Genomic DNA, 18,043 nt, shown 5'->3' with positions numbered 1-18,043 from the left:
CACAGGTCCCTCTGTACGTTCTGGAGGCTGGTCTCCCTGGAAGAGTTGATAATTCATTTTATGAACATCATCTTCTCCACATTTTGTGGAAGCAACCTCCTACGCCTTTCGCTGACAAGGTTCCCGGCTGCACTAAACACTCTTTCGGAGTACACACTGGAGGGGGGGCAACTCAGGTAAAATAGAGCCAGTTTGTACAGGGACCTCCAAATTGCTTCTTTTTCCTGCCAGTACAGGTACGGACTGTCTGACATGCCTACTTGGATGCTGTCACCGATGTAATCCTTTAACAGACAGACGCACGCTTGTCGCTGCTGCTTTGAGGATTCAAGTGCGGCTACAGCCCACACAATTCACAAAGACAGAAAAAAAAAAAGAATATTTTTATTGTTTGTGGAGCACACTTTGAGGGTTACACCACCCTTTAACAGACAGACGCACGCTTGTCGCTGCTGCTTTGAGGATGCAAGTGCGGCTACAGCCCACACAATTCACAAAGACAGAAAAAAGAAGAAGAATATTTTAATTGTTTGTGTAGAACACTTTGAGGTGTCACCACCCTTTAACAGACAGACGCACGCTTGTCGCTGCTGCTTTAAGGATGCAGGTGCGGCTACAGCCCACACATTTCACAAAGACCGAAAAAAAAAAGAACAATATTTTAATTGTTTGTGTAGAACACTTTGAGGTGTCATCACCCTTTAACAGACAGACGCACGCGTGTCGCTGCTGCTTTAAGGATGCAGGTGCGGCTACAGCCCACACAATTCACATAGACAGAAAAAAAAAGAACAATATTTTAATTGTTTCTGTAGCACACTTTGAGGGTGTCACCACCCTTTAACAGACAGACGCACGCTTGTCGCTGCTGCTTTGAGGATGCAAGTGTGGCTACATCGCACACAAGTCACAAACACATTAAAAAAATAGTTTTTTATTTTTTGGAACACTTTGAGAGTTACACCACCCTTTAACAGACAGACGCACGCTTGTCGCTGCTGCTTTAAGGATGCAGGTGCGGCTACAGCCCACACATTTCACAAAGACCGAAAAAAAAAGAACAATATTTTAATTGTTTGTGTAGAACACTTTGAGGGTGTCACCACCCTTTAACAGACAGACGCACGCTTGTCGCTGCTGCTTTAAGGATGCAGGTGCGGCTACAGCCCACACATTTCACAAAGACCAAAAAAAAAAGAACAATATTTTAATTGTTTGTGTAGCACACTTTGAGGGTGTCACCACCCTTTAACAGACAGGCGCACGCTTGTCGCTGCTGCTTTAAGGATGCAGGTGCGGCTACAGCCCACACAATTCACAAAGACAGAAAAAAGAACAATATTTTAATTGTTTGTGTAGCACACTTTGAGGGTGTCACCACCCTTTAACAGACAGACGCACGCTTGTCGCTGCTGCTTTAAGGATGCAGGTGCGGCTACAGCCCACACAATTCACAAAGACAGAAAAAAGAACAATATTTTAATTGTTTGTGTAGCACACTTTGAGGGTGTCACCACCCTTTAACAGACAGACGCACGCTTGTCGCTGCTGCTTTAAGGATGCAGGTGTGGCTACAGCCCACACATTTCACAAAGACCAAAAAAAAAAGAACAATATTTTAATTGTTTGTGTAGCACACTTTGAGGGTGTCACCACCCTTTAACAGACAGACGCACGCTTGTCGCTGCTGCTTTGAGGATGCAAGTGTGGCTACATCGCACACAAGTCACAAACACATTAAAAAAATAGTTTTTTATTTTTTGGAACACTTTGAGAGTTACACCACCCTTTAACAGACAGACGCACGCTTGTCGCTGCTGCTTTAAGGATGCAGGTGAGGCTACAGCCCACACATTTCACAAAGACGGAAAAAAAAAGAACAATATTTTAATTGTTTGTGTAGAACACTTTGAGGGTGTCACCACCCTTTAACAGACAGACGCACGCTTGTCGCTGCTGCTTTGAGGATGCAGGTGGAATCTAGACGGGATTTGGAACCGAGGACACACTACCTCCATCAATTGTCTAAATCCCACTGCACTAATGTCGGATACCGGACGCACGTCTAACACCAACATAGCAGTCAAGGCCTCAGTTATACGTTTTGCTTCAGGATGACTGCTGTCGTACTTCATCCTCATCGCTAGGGACTGTTGGAGGGTGAATTGTTTAGTAAAAGTAGTGATGTTCCTACTTCCTCTCTGGGATGATGAACAACTCCCAGCAGCAGCAACAGCACTAGGAGGAAGAGGTTCTTGATCTTTCCCTATTTTATTTTTATCGGAGAAAGTTTGGTCCTCCATTTATGTTATATTGATATATATACGTGCGGCTAAAGCGCACACAAACACAGAAAATATTATTTTATTTTTGCTGGAGAGTAGTGCACTTTGTGGGTTACACCACCCTTTAATAAATGAGCCAGCCGGCTCTTTACTTATGGGACACAGGCGCACGCTTGGCGCTGCTCCTTTGTTGATGCACGTGCAGCCACAGTGCACACAATTCACAAACACAGAAAATAATTTTTTTTTTGGTTTGGACTGGAGTGTACTTTCGGGGGTTACAGCACCCTTAACGGTCAAGCCAGCCGGCCCTTTACTTATGACACAGGCGCACGCTTGGCACTACTTTGTTGATGCACGTGCGGCTACTGCGCACACAATTCACAAACACAGAAAATAATTTTTTTTTAGGTTTGGACTGGAGTGTACTTTCGGGGGTTACAGCACCCTTAACGGTCAAGCCAGCCGGCCCTTTACTTATGACACAGGCGCACGCTTGGCACTACTTTGTTGATGCACGTGCGGCTACTGCGCACACAATTCACAAACACAGAAAATAATTTTTTTTTGGTTTGGACTGGAGTGTACTTTCGGGGGTTACAGCACCCTTTAACGGTCAAGCCAGCCGGCCCTTTACTTATGACACAGGCGCACGCTTGGCACTACTTTGTTGATGCACGTGCGGCTACTGCGCACACAATTCACAAACACAGAAAATAATTTTTTTTTGGTTTGGACTGGAGTGTACTTTCGGGGGTTACAGCACCCTTTAACGGTCAAGCCAGCCGGCCCTTTACTTATGACACAGGCGCACGCTTGGCACTACTTTGTTGATGCACGTGCGGCTACTGCGCACACAATTCACAAACACAGAAAATAATTTTTTTTTTGGTTTGGACTGGAGTGTACTTTCGGGGGTTACAGCACCCTTAACGGTCAAGCCAGCCGGCCCTTTACTTATGACACAGGCGCACGCTTGGCACTACTTTGTTGATGCACGTGCGGCTACTGCGCACACAATTCACAAACACAGAAAATAATTTTTTTTTTGGTTTGGACTGGAGTGTACTTTCGGGGGTTACAGCACCCTTAACGGTCAAGCCAGCCGGCCCTTTACTTATGACACAGGCGCACGCTTGGCACTACTTTGTTGATGCACGTGCGGCTACTGCGCACACAATTCACAAACACAGAAAATAATTTTTTTTTTGGTTTGGACTGGAGTGTACTTTCGGGGGTTACAGCACCCTTAACGGTCAAGCCAGCCGGCCCTTTACTTATGACACAGGCGCACGCTTGGCACTACTTTGTTGATGCACGTGCGGCTACTGCGCACACAATTCACAAACACAGAAAATATATTATTTTTTTAGCACTTGGGGGGAGCACCCCTGATGGACAGAGCACCCCCTGGACAACACTACAGCACTCCTTTAGGACTGGGACACTGCACAGGACTTTGGAGTGGACACAGCCCCTATGGAGAACTGACTGCACAACACAGTCCAGCCAGCCCCTATGGACTTTGAAGTAGTGGACACAGCCCCTATTAACAACAGCAGCACAGCACAACACAGCCAGCCCCTATGGACTTTGAAGTAGTGGACAACAGCAGCACTACACTACACTACACTACACAGCCCTAACTCCCACCCTCCCTCTTCACTGTCCACAGCCGAGTGAGAAAATGGTGCCGACGTGGGTACCTTATATAGGATCCAAAACCCGCGAGACTCGGAAGGCGGGAAGATGACGTTTTGCCTCGATTTCAGAATCCGAGTCAGGCGGGAAAAGTCGAGCCTGACTCGGATCGGACTCGGATCGGGGGGGCTCGGGGGGGTTCGGATTTCAGAAATCCGAACCCGCTCACCCCTAGTGTGTCTTAATACACACAGCACAGATTAGCATCAAAACCATTGGGCAGCTCAGCAAGAAGCCCTTCTGCTGCGACATTAGTATAAAAAAGCTGTTCTGGATGCCTAAAAAGAATGCAGCAATGGCTGCAATATCGTCCACCTCTGAATCAGGCCCTTTATCTGATAGTGTATGTCCAGAATTAGACAGAGCTGCAAATAGCACTGAAAGGGCTGCACACTTGACAGAAAAAGCTGCCAATATCACAGGGAAAGTTGCCATTCTCACAAGAAAACTGTGCAAATCTATTAGGAAATGGTGCCAAGTGGCAGCTGACAATTCCATAATGGAATCTGTCATTGCTAGAGAGTAAGCTGCCAAGAAATCTACAAGCTGCCAAAGATACCAAGGGAGTCCAGGTAAAGTTTGGGATCCAGGTTAAGTACAGCAGAAAGCTATTGTGAATCTGATGTTCCACATCAGGTACTGCTGTTCTTTTATTGAGAATTGCTATCTGATATTGCTCTTTTATATGCAATTTTCAAATGTGATTGCTCAATTAATATTTTTATTTTATGCCTTATGTGATGGTTACATTGTTATCTACCACACTTAAAAAAATTAAACCTGCAATGTGTTACCTACATTACTACATTGTTTATCAGGGTACAAGTCATTAAGTTATACTGCTTTTATACCTAAATTCCGGGTCTGACCCGGAGGTTGGAACAGGGTTCCAAACCGGATCAGGCCTAGAATTTAGCCGGCGCCGACCCAGGAAATTCCTGAGTCGGTGCCATTAACACCAGAGCTGGGTCTGCAGTGAGCCGGCTCTTCCAGCGTGGAAGTGGATGCTTGGAGATTACGTCATCTCCAAGCACCACTGAAGCCAGCCAATCGGCGGGAAGCAGCACGCTCCAGGTCATTTTGACCAGGATTACGCCATTTACACTGCAGGGTTTCACAGGTTATTCCCGTGTTAAACCCTGCAAGTTACCTGGGTTTTATTGCCGGGTCACTTTTACACCAAGGAACTACCAGGGTTAACTCTGCAATAACCCGGGTTTTAGCTCTGGTGTAAAAGGGGTATTACTTGGCTTTAATAAATGTGCCAAGTGATTTTCCCCTTTTTCCAGGCCTGTGCCCATTGTCACAAGTCATTGGTAGAGAGTAGGGAAGGCGCTTCCGGAGTCAACTCTTGGTGGGTGTTGCCAAAATCTACAACCCCAAAGAGAGAACATGTCTCAGTTGGAGGCAACGCATTTGAGAAATTGAAACCTCCTGCTTCCCTACAAAATGCACTGAGGTACCCAGCATTACAGGTGCTACAAATATAAAGTAGAACATGTTACCAATGGATAAAGAGTGTGATAATTGTCTTTGAACGCAGCGAATTGAGTAAACTTTGAATGCCAATTGGTTCTTGATAGCTAATATGCTGTACTCTTTAATGCAAAGGTCAGCAAACATTGCCCTCAAGGCTCCCCAACAGTTCAGGTTTTAGAGATATCCATGGTTGAGCACAAGTGGATAAATCAAATTGACTGAGGTAGTAATTAAGTGACCAGTGGCCAAACATGGATAACCTTAAAACCTGAACTGTTAGGGTGCCTTGAGGACCATGTTTGAGAACCTCTGCTTTAATGGCAGAATTGTAGACAGGTTCTGAGATTTTTAGGGAAATGTAGGAAATTGCTGCATGTTTACAGGGAACCTGAAAGTGTTTTCATCTTAATTCAGCGTTGAGTCCAAATTTATATATTTTTTGAAACATAAAGGGTTTTCCTTTGCTAATATACTGAAAGAGCCTGTGTTTTATTTAGGTCTATTTGCTAAGGCAGGGTTTCCCAAACATCGCCATTACAGTCCAGGTTTTAAGGCTATCCATGCTTGAGCAACGGTGACTTAATTAGTACCTGGGTCAATCTGATTTAACCATCTGGATTCAAGCATGAATATCCTTAAAACCTGGATTGCAATGGTGGAGTTTAGGAAAAACATGAAATAGGAAACATCTTTCCAAATATGTGTGCTTTTTAATTACGATCTTAGGGGCTGTTGCAAAATTGAACATACACCTACCTATTGGCAGAGCATACTTCTGCAATATGCATGTATGTGTAGTACGCCTGTATTGGCGATGCAGAGTTACTGTATGCACATTTCAAGTGCATCTCCACTTGAAGAGGCGTAACTGGGCTGTAATGGGGCGTTCTCACATAGGCAAAGTTCAGTGAGGTCCTGCCAATGCAAAGTCAAACCATGTAAAGTTGAATGGAAAAATAAATACTCCATTCTCCAACAGATGATGATCACTAATAGGAAACAAAGCATATGGATAGGGGACGGGCGCCTGGAAAGATGGGTTCAACTCTGCATGCAGGTGACTACAGTATGAGCATCTGTTTCTGTGTCTGCTTTCCATCCAACTCAGCATCAGATCCTCAACGTTTCAGAGGCAGAAACAGATCCTTCTCTTCTTATTTTTAAAACGGGTTGATGGAAGGTGATGTTTTTTTACCATGCATTATAGCTCTGCCTTTTTTATTGTATTATCAATAAAATCTTCAAATGTAGTTGCTCTTTGAAGAGAGGGAAGCTTTATGAAATACCGCCGGCCACCTCGGGAGTTCGAATCCCGGCAGCGGCAGGCAGACAAATGAAGAGATCCAGACAGCGGCAGCCCGACAGCGCTGGAAATCTCGATCATCCGTAGTTGAGTACTTACTAACCTAACCTAACCCCCCTAACCCTAACCCTCCTTAGGGGTGCCTAACCCTAACCTCACTCACTGTGCCTAACCCTAATCCCCCCTCTAAGTGCCTAACCCTAACTTCCCCGCTCCCTAAACCTAAGTCCCCCGGGGTGGTGCCTAACCCTAACCTCCCCCCGGGGGTGCCTAACCCTAACCTCCCTCCCCTTGCCTAACCCTAACCCTCCCTCCCCCTAGCCTAACCCTAACCCTCCCAGGGGGGGTGCCTAACCCTAAGTCCCCCCAGGGTGCCCTAAACATAACCCTCCCCCCCAGCGGCTGGCCAGTCGCGGCGCTCGGGATCCCTTCGATCGGGATGCCGGGCGCCGGTCTCCTGGCGTCGGAAAAATGACAGACGTCTATATTTAGACGCCTGTCATTTAACCCTTGCCAGGATAAAGCAGTCGGGAAGCCGGCTGTCGGGCTTCCGTCAGCCGCCTTCCCGATTGCATCCCGAAAAGAGAGAGCAGTACTCAGACAAGTACTGCCATAGAATATTATCAGAGACATCAACTAATCAGTAAATGCTACATTGGACATGTTTCTTACAGGTTGCTTTTATGTATTGAGAGCAACATCTTTGTTATATACAGTAAGTGTTTGGCCAGTTATTACTGTCTGTATGCCCACAAAATGGAACACAATGGAAATTAATAAATACATTAAAATACCTTGGTTCACCATCCTGCATGCCCATAAATCCAGTTAGAAGAGGACCAGTAACATTCTGTCTGTGTTGTCATCAGCGCTGTAATCACACGTTAGTCAGGATGGCAATTGCCACAGATGCCGGTCTAGGGGAGGGCGACACTCAGCTCAACCATCTACAATGGCTGGACAACTGCAGGAAATGCTCTCCGCACATTACCCAAGTCTTGCCTTTTGCTCCAAGATCCTGGCTCTGAGCTCCATCATGAAGCCTCCATAATGTTGCGTGACATCATGGGATCGCAACACAGCTGAGTGGACATGTTGGTTAGTCAAGTTTTCACTTTGCAAGGGGGCACCTAGATAGATACAGTACTGGCTGTCACCTTCTTACCAAACTCAAAAGCCTCTATGGTTTCCAGATGTGATCTGCCTACTAAACCTTACTGTGAAATGGGCGAATGGCATGGGGCTGGCATCCTTCTGCGGATTCGCAGAAGGATGCCAGAGGAACTTCTGGGTGTTCAATCCGGACTCCCTCTATCCAGGGGTATTGCAAAGGACATATCTTATTGGGAAAGCTGTCCTTTGCGATTTTATCACAGATGCAATACTTAGTACATCCCACCCCTTGCAGAGAGATCAAGTGGATGAAGATAAAGTACCAAGCAATCAGATCCTAACTATCATTTTTCCAACACTATCTGTAAAGTGACAGTTAGCAGCTGATCGGTTGGTACTTTATCTCCATCCACTTTATCTCTCTCCAAGGCTTAGTACATAGACCCTGATTCAGAGGCGGACGCTCTGACAGAGCGCTAGCTCTGAATCAGGGCCAACCTTCTTGTTTTTTAGAGCCGGGTCTCGCGCATGCGCATGACGGAGCTGGCTCCGTCGTGCGCATGCACACTGGGTCACCATCGACCCGCTTGCAAGCACATAGCGCTCGCGAGCGGGTCTGAATCAGGCCCATAGACCCTAGAATTGTTGTATCTTATGTTACACAGTCTACTGTATATCATCTGAGCAGGAATGGTATGCAAGCAGGTAAGGCTTCATTATAGAGTGTGCACAGACACAGAGACATACTAGGAATGCGTAATTGGTGGTTACCAATAGCAAATTACATCTAAGAAGTAGTAATTTCCTTTTAAGTAGGCTTACTTTCTTTACATTGACCTTGAACACTGTTTCTCTAGTCTTTGACAACAGACAAAGACTATTGACAGCATATTTTCCAAACCTCCCATCCTGATGCTTAATGATAAAGTTTCGAAGTTCTTTAACACAAATACCTCCCCAAAACAAACATCCTTTCTACATGACTATGAATCTACGTTTGAGGCTGCTAATCAAGCGTGATAACAAAAGATGCAATTAATCATAGACCAGACTTCTCGCCTCTTTCTGAAGAGGAAACGGACATTTCCTGCCACGCTAGATCCAGCAAATTGCGTATTAATTATCCTCTCGTCCTGACACAGAGACACTAAGAGGAGAAGATAGGAAAAACTCCCCAGCTTTTTCAGAGCTTGTGCCAGTTGTCACATTCCAAATGAAACCGCAATGAAGTCCAAATAAAAACATCTTTTCTGAAAATAAAATGGGTAATTAATTTAGAAATGAAGCTGCAGCATCATTTTATTTTTTTTCCTCCTGGCTCTTCCCCAATTCCCTTTTTTCTCATACAATAAAGCACTGACCGAAAAGAAGGAAGATATTTTGTTATTGAAATATTTAGACAGAAACTATTATTTCACTTGGGAAGAAATGTGTCGACTTTGCATAAGGATCTTGGTTTTGTGACACTGAAGAATGAATTTCTTTTTGTGGAATATGCTCAGAAATTGGAATATTCATGATAATTGTGAGGTGTTTATTCATAAATTAATGATGAGGTGTCCAAGCCAGGGATTGTCCCCAAATTACACGAAAAAGCACCCAATTCCAATGGTTCTAGTTAGCATTCCCTGCTTTGTATAGTACGCAACAGAATGGGCTCTGCTTTGCATGGCCGGACTAAGGGGGGGAGCGACAGGGTTGGTTATCCCTGGGCCCCAACACACGGAGGGACCCTGCCGAGAACAGGTGTCCAGTGGCACCTGTTCCCGGATTGAGGCTCCCTGCCGCTGTTCTGTGTTACTGTATGCAGCATCACAGTCAGTGTCCGGTCATCTGCGTCACATGACACATTACGTCCACGACGCTCAAGAGGGGACTAGAGAGCAGATCTGCAGGGAGGTCACGATGTCATTCAGGTGAGTAATCAGCAGCGGGACAATAGGCTCAATGTGGCTTCGTGGTAGGGGGGTGGTATGCGCTGTGTGGCTATGTAAGCTCCATGTGGTTCAAGGGAAGGGGTGGGGAGGGCTTTGTAGGCTCTGTGTGGCTTGAAGGGGGCCCCCACAATTTAGTTTCCCTGGGGCCCCCACAAGCCTTGATCCGGCCCTGCTACTTTGTATACTACTCGCCAGAATGGGCTCTGCTTTGTATATTGCTCACCAGAATGGGCTCTGCTTTGTATTTTGCTCTGCAGAATGGACTCTACTTTGTATACTACTCACCAGAATTGGCTCTGCTTTGTATACTGCTCACCAGAATGGGCTCTGCTATGTACATTACTCACAAGAAAGGGCTCTGCTTTGTATACTACTCACCAAAATGGTCTCTGCTTTGTATACTGCTCACCAGAATTAGCTCTGTTTTGTATACTGCTCAGCAGAATGGGCTCTACTTTGTATAATACTCATTAGAATGGGCTATGCTTTGTACATTACTCATCAGAATGGGCTCTGCTTTGTACATTACTCATCAGAATGGGCTCTGCTTTGTATAATACTCACCAGAATGCTCTACTTTGTATAGTGCTCACCAGAATGGGCTCTGCTTTGTAAACTACTCACCTGAATGGGCTCGGCTTTGTAAACTGCTCACAAAAGTGGACTCCTCCATGTGTGCGCATGCCAAAAAAGGGCATGGTCACATGCCACAAGGCGCACTGGAAAATGGGGCGTGTCAACGTGACGCTCAGTACTTTCTCGTCAGTCTGGGAATATTCCTTTCCATTACATATGCACCTTAATGCCCAAGTAGTAGTGCCCCTCTTGCAATGCCCACTTTAGTAGTGTCCCTTATGCAATGTCCCCAGTAGCAGTGTTTTTATTTTTTTTACATGTGTGTCTTTGGCACTGCTGAGGGGGACTACTGGGGGCACTGCATAGGGGGGGACTACTACTGGGGGCATTATATAAGGGGCACTGCAAAGGAGGGAGACTACTACTGGAGGCACTGCATAGTGGGTACCACTACTGGGGACACAATATAAGGAGCACTACTGGCAGCACTGAATAGGGGGGATTACTACTGGTGGCACTACTTGGAGCACTGCATAGGCAGTCTGCACTACACTGATCACCCGTGTCCTTGACCTCGGCCATCGGCGCCCCCTGCGCTGACAGTCCGATGGCGCCTAGGGCACCAGCCCCGCTCGATCCCCCTTAGTTACACCACTGGTGATCTATATTCAGAGGCTGAGCAGGAGACAATATATAGCTGAATAAGTAAGCACCATAGACCAAAAAGGTACTATTTGCAAAGTATATGTAAAACAATAGCTACAGTAGTAGCACATATTGCATATGGAGCAAGCTGAGTTATTTTGACAATTACATAAGAGAATGATGTACATTAAGCGTGGTCAAAGCACAGTGTAATGGGGGTATTTACTATAGGATGGATTGTAAACACCCTCCCCCCCCAGCAATTTATTATTTTTTCCCCAGACCTTTATAAAACAGGCAGATCTACTACTAGAGCACAGGTTCTCAAACTCTGTCCTCAGGACCCCAAACAGTGCATGTTTTCCAGGTCTCCTCACAGAATCACAAGTGAAATATTTAGCTCTAAATGTGGATCCTTTAAAATGTGTCAGTGAGGTAATCGGTATGATTTACCGCCGGCCCCATTCCCGGCGGTTGGAATCCCGACAGCGGCATCCCGGCAGATGAGGAAATCCCGATCGTCCAAGGTAAGTATTGTCTAACCTAATTCTACTCCCTAACCCTATCCCTCCCTTAGGGGTGCCTATCCTTAACCTACCCCCCAGTGCCTAACCCTAATCCGCCCTCTAAGTGCCTAAACCTAACCTCCCCTTCCCCACCGCCTACACCGAAGTCCCCCGGGGGGTGCCTATCCCAAACCTCCCCCGGGGGTGCCTAACCCTAACCCTCCCTCCCCCTAGCCTAACCCTAACCTCCCAGGGGGGGTGCCTAACCCTTAGTCCCACCCGGGATCACCTAACCTAACCCTCCCCCCCACGCAGCTGTCAGCGCTCGGCGCCCGGCATCACTTCCTTCAGGAGGCCGGGTGCCGGTCTCCCGGCATCGGTAAAATGACAGGTGTCTAGATTTAGATGCCTGTCATTTAACCCTCGCCGGGATTAAGCAGTCGGGAAGCTGGCTGTCAGGATTAGGTCTGCCGGCTTCCTGACTGCATACCTCAGTGAGTAATAAATGCACCTGTGCAACTGATGGGTGACCTGTGTGGGGTTTGAGAGGCAAAACCACCATTTAGCAAAACTCCACTCTACACATCACTGTCCCTATTTCTTACTTGTAAAAAATAGAAACCACCACATTCACAGTATCAAATAGCAGCTTCTCAAACTGATGACAAACTGTCAGAAAAAAACACAAGAGAAAATTAGGTGGTTGTGACAGATGAGTTCTCAGGCCAATCAGAAGACGAGAAGGCACATTACATTTATTATGTGGGCACTCGTTATGTATGGTATACCGTGGAGAAAATTATTAATAATTATCTTATGGTGCAATGTTGTTATTGAATAAATTAGTTGGCAAATAAATTAACAATTTGATTAATATATCAGTAGTATTATTTATTAATTATGTAAAGATGGCAATATTAAATAATCAATAATATGACCAATAAGAATGTATTTATGACGGGAAATCATTGAATATATTATGATCTGGACACCAATCACCACGGAATACTTATCCCACCTCGTATTTACCCCCCCACTCACCCTGTGGAGCACGCTGTACCGCTTCGCAGCAGAGCAAAAAATATATTTTTTGTCCTTTTTTTTTTTTACATGGAAGAGATTGCTGAAAATCGCAAGATCCATACGCAGACAGAATTGCGCACAGCTCTGGAGCACGCCCTCTGCCAGCACATTTTATATTCACTTATGCAATGAAACATGGTTTTGTCAAAGTGCAAACTTTTCCGTTTTTGCTTTGCTCCTAAAGCATAATGTGCATTTGTTTGAATGATTCCTATTTTAAGGTTTTTTTAAGTCTGCATTGGTAAATGAACATTTTAAATCATATTTTGTTAAAAGACTTTTTAAGAAATTTTCAAAATTTGTTTATAATTTAGATTTTCAGACTGACATTTGAAGGCCAAATTTCTGTCCAAAAAAAACTGAAATTAAGAAAAAGTCAATATTTTCTACTATATTTACCCACTAAGAATTGTATTAAGCATTCCCACCAAGCACAGCAGTGCAGCTATTTGTTCACTTATAAGGGTCTATTCATTAAGGAAAAATATCACCTGTTATAATTAAGGATTGAACTCGCTGCAAGTTCAATGCTTGTATAGGCGGCATTCATCATACCTCCAATACTTAATTATCACTTACGAATAGCTGCTTCTTTTGTGGAGACAGCTTTTTGGAAAATGAGGACTTTTCTCCTGCTTCACTGTTACTTTGCAGCTTGTCTTGAAGCTGCGCATGCTCAGCAGTCCAGCCCCCCTCCTTCCATGCGCTCACCTGCTACTCTCATCGCTACCCCTCGCTCATCCCCGGCCGACCCCACTGCCTGTCCCTTCACCCCCCGCCCCTGCAGAGCTGCAGCTGCCACGAGAGTCTGTGACTCCCACTGAAACAGAGCAGCCCCGCAGCCTCAGTCCCTCACCACCGCTGCTGTGGCCTCTCCCTTGCTCCAGGCTCACTGGAGGAGAGTAAGGGGAGCCGAGAGGCAGCTTCAGGAAGGTAAGAGGACACTGCCGGGAGGGATCTTTTCAGATCCCTCTGCTGTATCGGATACTGTACGTCATCTCAGGGTAGTGTACAGCATCACTGTCAAGTTCTGAAAAAATGCTTTTTCGGAACTTGATGAATTTCATAATTTCCACATCCCCATACTATAGTATAGGGACTGTGGAAATTATCGGGGGACATTTGTAACCAGGAGATGTCAGTGATATATCCTGCGCTACAAGAATGATGAATTACCCTGGCACTTAATATTTTACAAAAATAGGTGAACATCTTAATTTTCACCTACTTTTGAAGGAATTAAGGGATGATGAATAAACCCAAAAATAATACAAAAAATAATAATAAGAAAAACCAAAGACACAAAATATTCCAGGGGTATATATTTAGAAACTGACTGCCCTTGAAAATGAGGGCTACAGTAATCTACATTTTATTTGTGGAGATGGAATGTGTCAGCTATAGCACAACTAGGTAATGACAGTAAACTCAGGTATGGAAGATAAGTACTGCTTAAAATATTTGAAGTAGTGGATTACATTTTAGCACAGTATATCTTAGATTCTTGATTCCTATTTTTTTATGTTTTAATTCAAGCGAACTCCGGGTTATCAGTCAGTCAGTAAGGACAGGCAGTGAGTTAAGTTCAAATTAGCCTGCAAAGTATATATTTGAATATTTTCAACTATGACGGCTATAAAATTGACTTTGACTTTTATACAGCTGGAAGTCATACAATATAAGTTAAATTGAACAGCTATCATTGTCTGGCACCCCATCCTTCTTTGCAATGGTTATTTAAATCATGATACATCCTAATTCTTCTGAGGATTTTCTAAAATAAAAACTACCTTGGGCATTGTTAGGTCATGGTACCAAGGGCCCAGTCACAGTGCTACAAGATCATAGCACCTTTTTGTGTTTAGTCTTCGTCTCATGCTCATTTATTGTGGCAAATTTAATTAAGCATCAGCTTGTGCTGTGCTTATTGTTATGAATTTAGTGGTAGATTCTCCTTAGACTTAAGGAGATAGTGCTGAGGATTATATGAAGCGATGGTAACAACTGAAAAGGAAGTCCTTTTCAGGAGTAAGGCTGCGTAGCCCAAAGATGGAGCAATAGTGCTGAGAATTACATGAAGCGATGGGGACAACGGAGAAGATAGTCCTTGTTAGGAGTGAGGCTGGTAGCCCAGTTGCAGCCTTGAGGGCTGATTGATGTTTGGCAAGGTTGTGGTCTGGCAACCAAGTTGTAGCCTCGAGGGCTGATTGATACTTGGCGAGGTGATGGTCTGGTGACGTCACAGCCTTGTGGCTGATGTGAACCTGGCTAAGGTGTGGCCTTGGGACCAAGTTGCAGCCTTGGGACTTTTGTGAACTTGGCTGAGGTGTGGCCTTGGGACCGAGTTGCAGCCCTGGGGGCTGTTGTGAACTTGGCTGAGGTGCGACCTTGGGACCAAGTTGCAGCCTTGGGACTGTTGTGAACTTGGCTGAGGTGTGGCCTTGGGACCAAGTTGCAGCCTTGGGGCTGTTGTGAACTTGGCTGAGGTGCGACCTTGGAACCAAGTTGCAACCTTGGGACTGTTGTGATCTTGGCTGAGGTGTGGCCTTGGGACTGAGTTGCAGCCCTGGGGGCTGTTGTGAACTTGGCTGGGGTGCGGTCTTGTGACCAAGTAGCATCCTTGGGGCTGTTGTGAACTTGGCTAAGGTATTGTAAAGATAGTTACAGAATGTCCACACAGACACAGAAGTGCGACAAAGACAGCAGCAATGTCCAATAACAAGAGTGCGGCTGAGACTGCTGAAATGTTTGACACTGATTGTCTACTCAGACGCAGAAATGTGGCTGAGACTGCTGAGATGTTTAACGCAGATTGCCCACTCAGACGCTGATATGTGGCTGAAACTGCTGAGATGTTTGAGACAGATTGTACACTCAACGCTGGAATGCAACTGAGACTGTAATACATGCTGAACACAAGAAGCTGGAACACACAGGAGCAAGAAATTCACACCCAGGAACTGGAAAGCACAAACTGTACTGAATGCTATCACTGGCATCTGAGCAACCAGCAAGTGGGAAAGAAAATGGAACCAATCTGGTCAAGGCAGGGAGGACGGAGCAGCCAGGTAGGAGGACTTCACAGAGTAGCAGCACATCGTCCACGTTTCCTAGCAATGGTCCTGAGAGAGCTGCCCGGAGAACTGTTGTCCAACAAGTTGCATTGGTGGCTTGTGACCCTTACTCCAGTGCATTAGGGAAACTGATTTCTGCTCGCACCCCCATAGGCTGTGAGCAGAAATCAGTTAGTGGTAAATTACCTGCAAAACCTCAGCAATCATTGCAGCAGTACTCTTGCTTAATTAAATCTGCCCTATTATGTCAGATTGAAGTGAGATATGTGATACCCCTGGCTCCATGGGAGCCAATGGGTGTGGTAATTTAGGTGGCTGCCACTAGGTGGAGCCATTACACGCCAAAATAAAGACAAGCCAGCAAAATAAGAACCACAAGTTTGTGGTTGCACATGCTCAGTAGAGACTGGGAGACATGAAGGAGCAGAGCAGAGTGGGCTGCCACAAATCTGCTGTGAGAGACTGGACAAAGAATTATCAATGAAGAGGTAAAGGTGACAGAAGTCACTAAGTTTCCGCTGATGTTGTGCCAAGTGACCTCTACATAGAAACCAGAAGAGAGTGAGACCAAGAGCTGGAGACAGTGTGTCAGCACTGGGAGCTGCAACTGAGATCCGTGGAGGTTGTGATCGAGAAAAGGGACTGTAGAAGGGAGACGACCCTACAGAGCTACAGAGCTACTTAGAATTGTTTAAGAGCTACTGAGCACTGTTGAAAGCCTTTAAGAGATTATGGGATAGATTTACTAAGCCTTGGAGATAAAGAACCAACCAATCAGCTCCTGTCATTTTTCAAACACAGCCTGTAACATAAAAGTTAGAAGCTGATTGGCTGATACTTTATCTCTCTCCATTTTATCTCTTTCCAAGGCTTAGTACATATACCCCTATATGAGAGATACTAAGAACTATTGACAGATACTGAGACCTATTGAGAGGCACTGACATCTGCATAAAAGTATATTAAGAAGCATTTGTAATTCTGATTTATGCAAGAGACTGAGGAGCTCATTCAAACCCAGACGCTAAGCTGCACTCTCTCGCTGTTGTCAGGGGCCTGGTATGCAAATTCCATGATCGCACTGTCTGGCTTAAGAACGCCCTCTATGTTTTAGAGAGCGATGGCTGAGTAAGCGCACGCCGGTGTAAAGACGCCCACTTTTATTTCTTAGCACACGCCATCCCAAGGAAGTGTATGATTAATCAGTAACAGCGAGAGCCATCGGAGTTGCATGCAGCGCTTGAGGTAGACCCTACCCCGCTGCAAGTACTGTGATCACTGCATGCTGAAATACAACCAAGTGACGTGTACAATGATGCCTCCATGCTAATTATGGACACCCATTAAACTCCGTTTTGATGCCCCATTCACAAGCACCTTCCCCTGTTACCACCCACAAACAGCACTGTCTATCACTCATAGTAACACTCAGTCTTTGTACTATGAGTGCACGATTCATGGACACAGTGACTGGTTTGCTTATGCATATTTTGATGCATATACATGAGCAGACGGCCAACAATCACCCATAGCAAGCATTTGTGGCTTAGTGACCAGGCCTTAATCGGGTCCTGAGTTTGTGCAGACAGCATAATTTACATTTGGTTTGAGTTTATCAGTGTAAAGAGCAGCAGTTATTTTGTGCGAATTATAATCTGATTAAAGACCACTTTGGGAGGTATTGATACTTGTAGTGCTGAAGATAAATGTCATATTGAAAGTGGAACTGTGTTTATTGTGCCTTATCATTGGAAATCCAAAGCTATTGTTCCCTGGGATCAGGAAGGACCAGCATTAGATGCTAAGCCTATGACTATTACCTATATATCAGCCTGCACATGCACATTCTTCAATGTTCAGATCCATCTCTGGGGGCTTTGTGCATAAAGAAGCCCATAGCCTTCTATTGGCAGCATTGCCTATTGTACAGAAGATTGTAAAAGTTTTGCTTTCTGGAGCTTGCTGCATACCAGCACAATGCAGTCTTATAGACTTTTGTGTGGCTTGCAGTGCCTGCACAGGAAAGGGCTACCAGTGACACAAGCATGACTGCCTGAAAGACTGAATGTTCTTAATTATCTTTATTATAAAGGGATTTATTTGTAAGTATTATTTTCATTAATATAGCTGTAAGAGTTGTAAAAACTTCCAACACTATATGCTGCTATCTCAATTTTTACTAACTAGGAGAGTTTATAGTCATAGGTACATTCTTCATATTCTAGTTGAAGGTAATGTATCACTATTACTGTTGTGTTGGCGAAGAGTTAAGATGAACCTAACCATGAAGTTTTCTACCCCTTCCCTCTCCTCGCTGGAGTATCTGGCAGTGCAGGGGCTG

The sequence above is a fragment of the Taudactylus pleione genome, unplaced genomic scaffold, assembly GCF_031769625.1.
Source record: "Taudactylus pleione unplaced genomic scaffold, aTauple2 ptg000066l, whole genome shotgun sequence".
Taxonomy (NCBI): domain Eukaryota; kingdom Metazoa; phylum Chordata; class Amphibia; order Anura; family Myobatrachidae; genus Taudactylus; species Taudactylus pleione.
Note: the sequence above shows the minus strand (reverse complement) of the source record.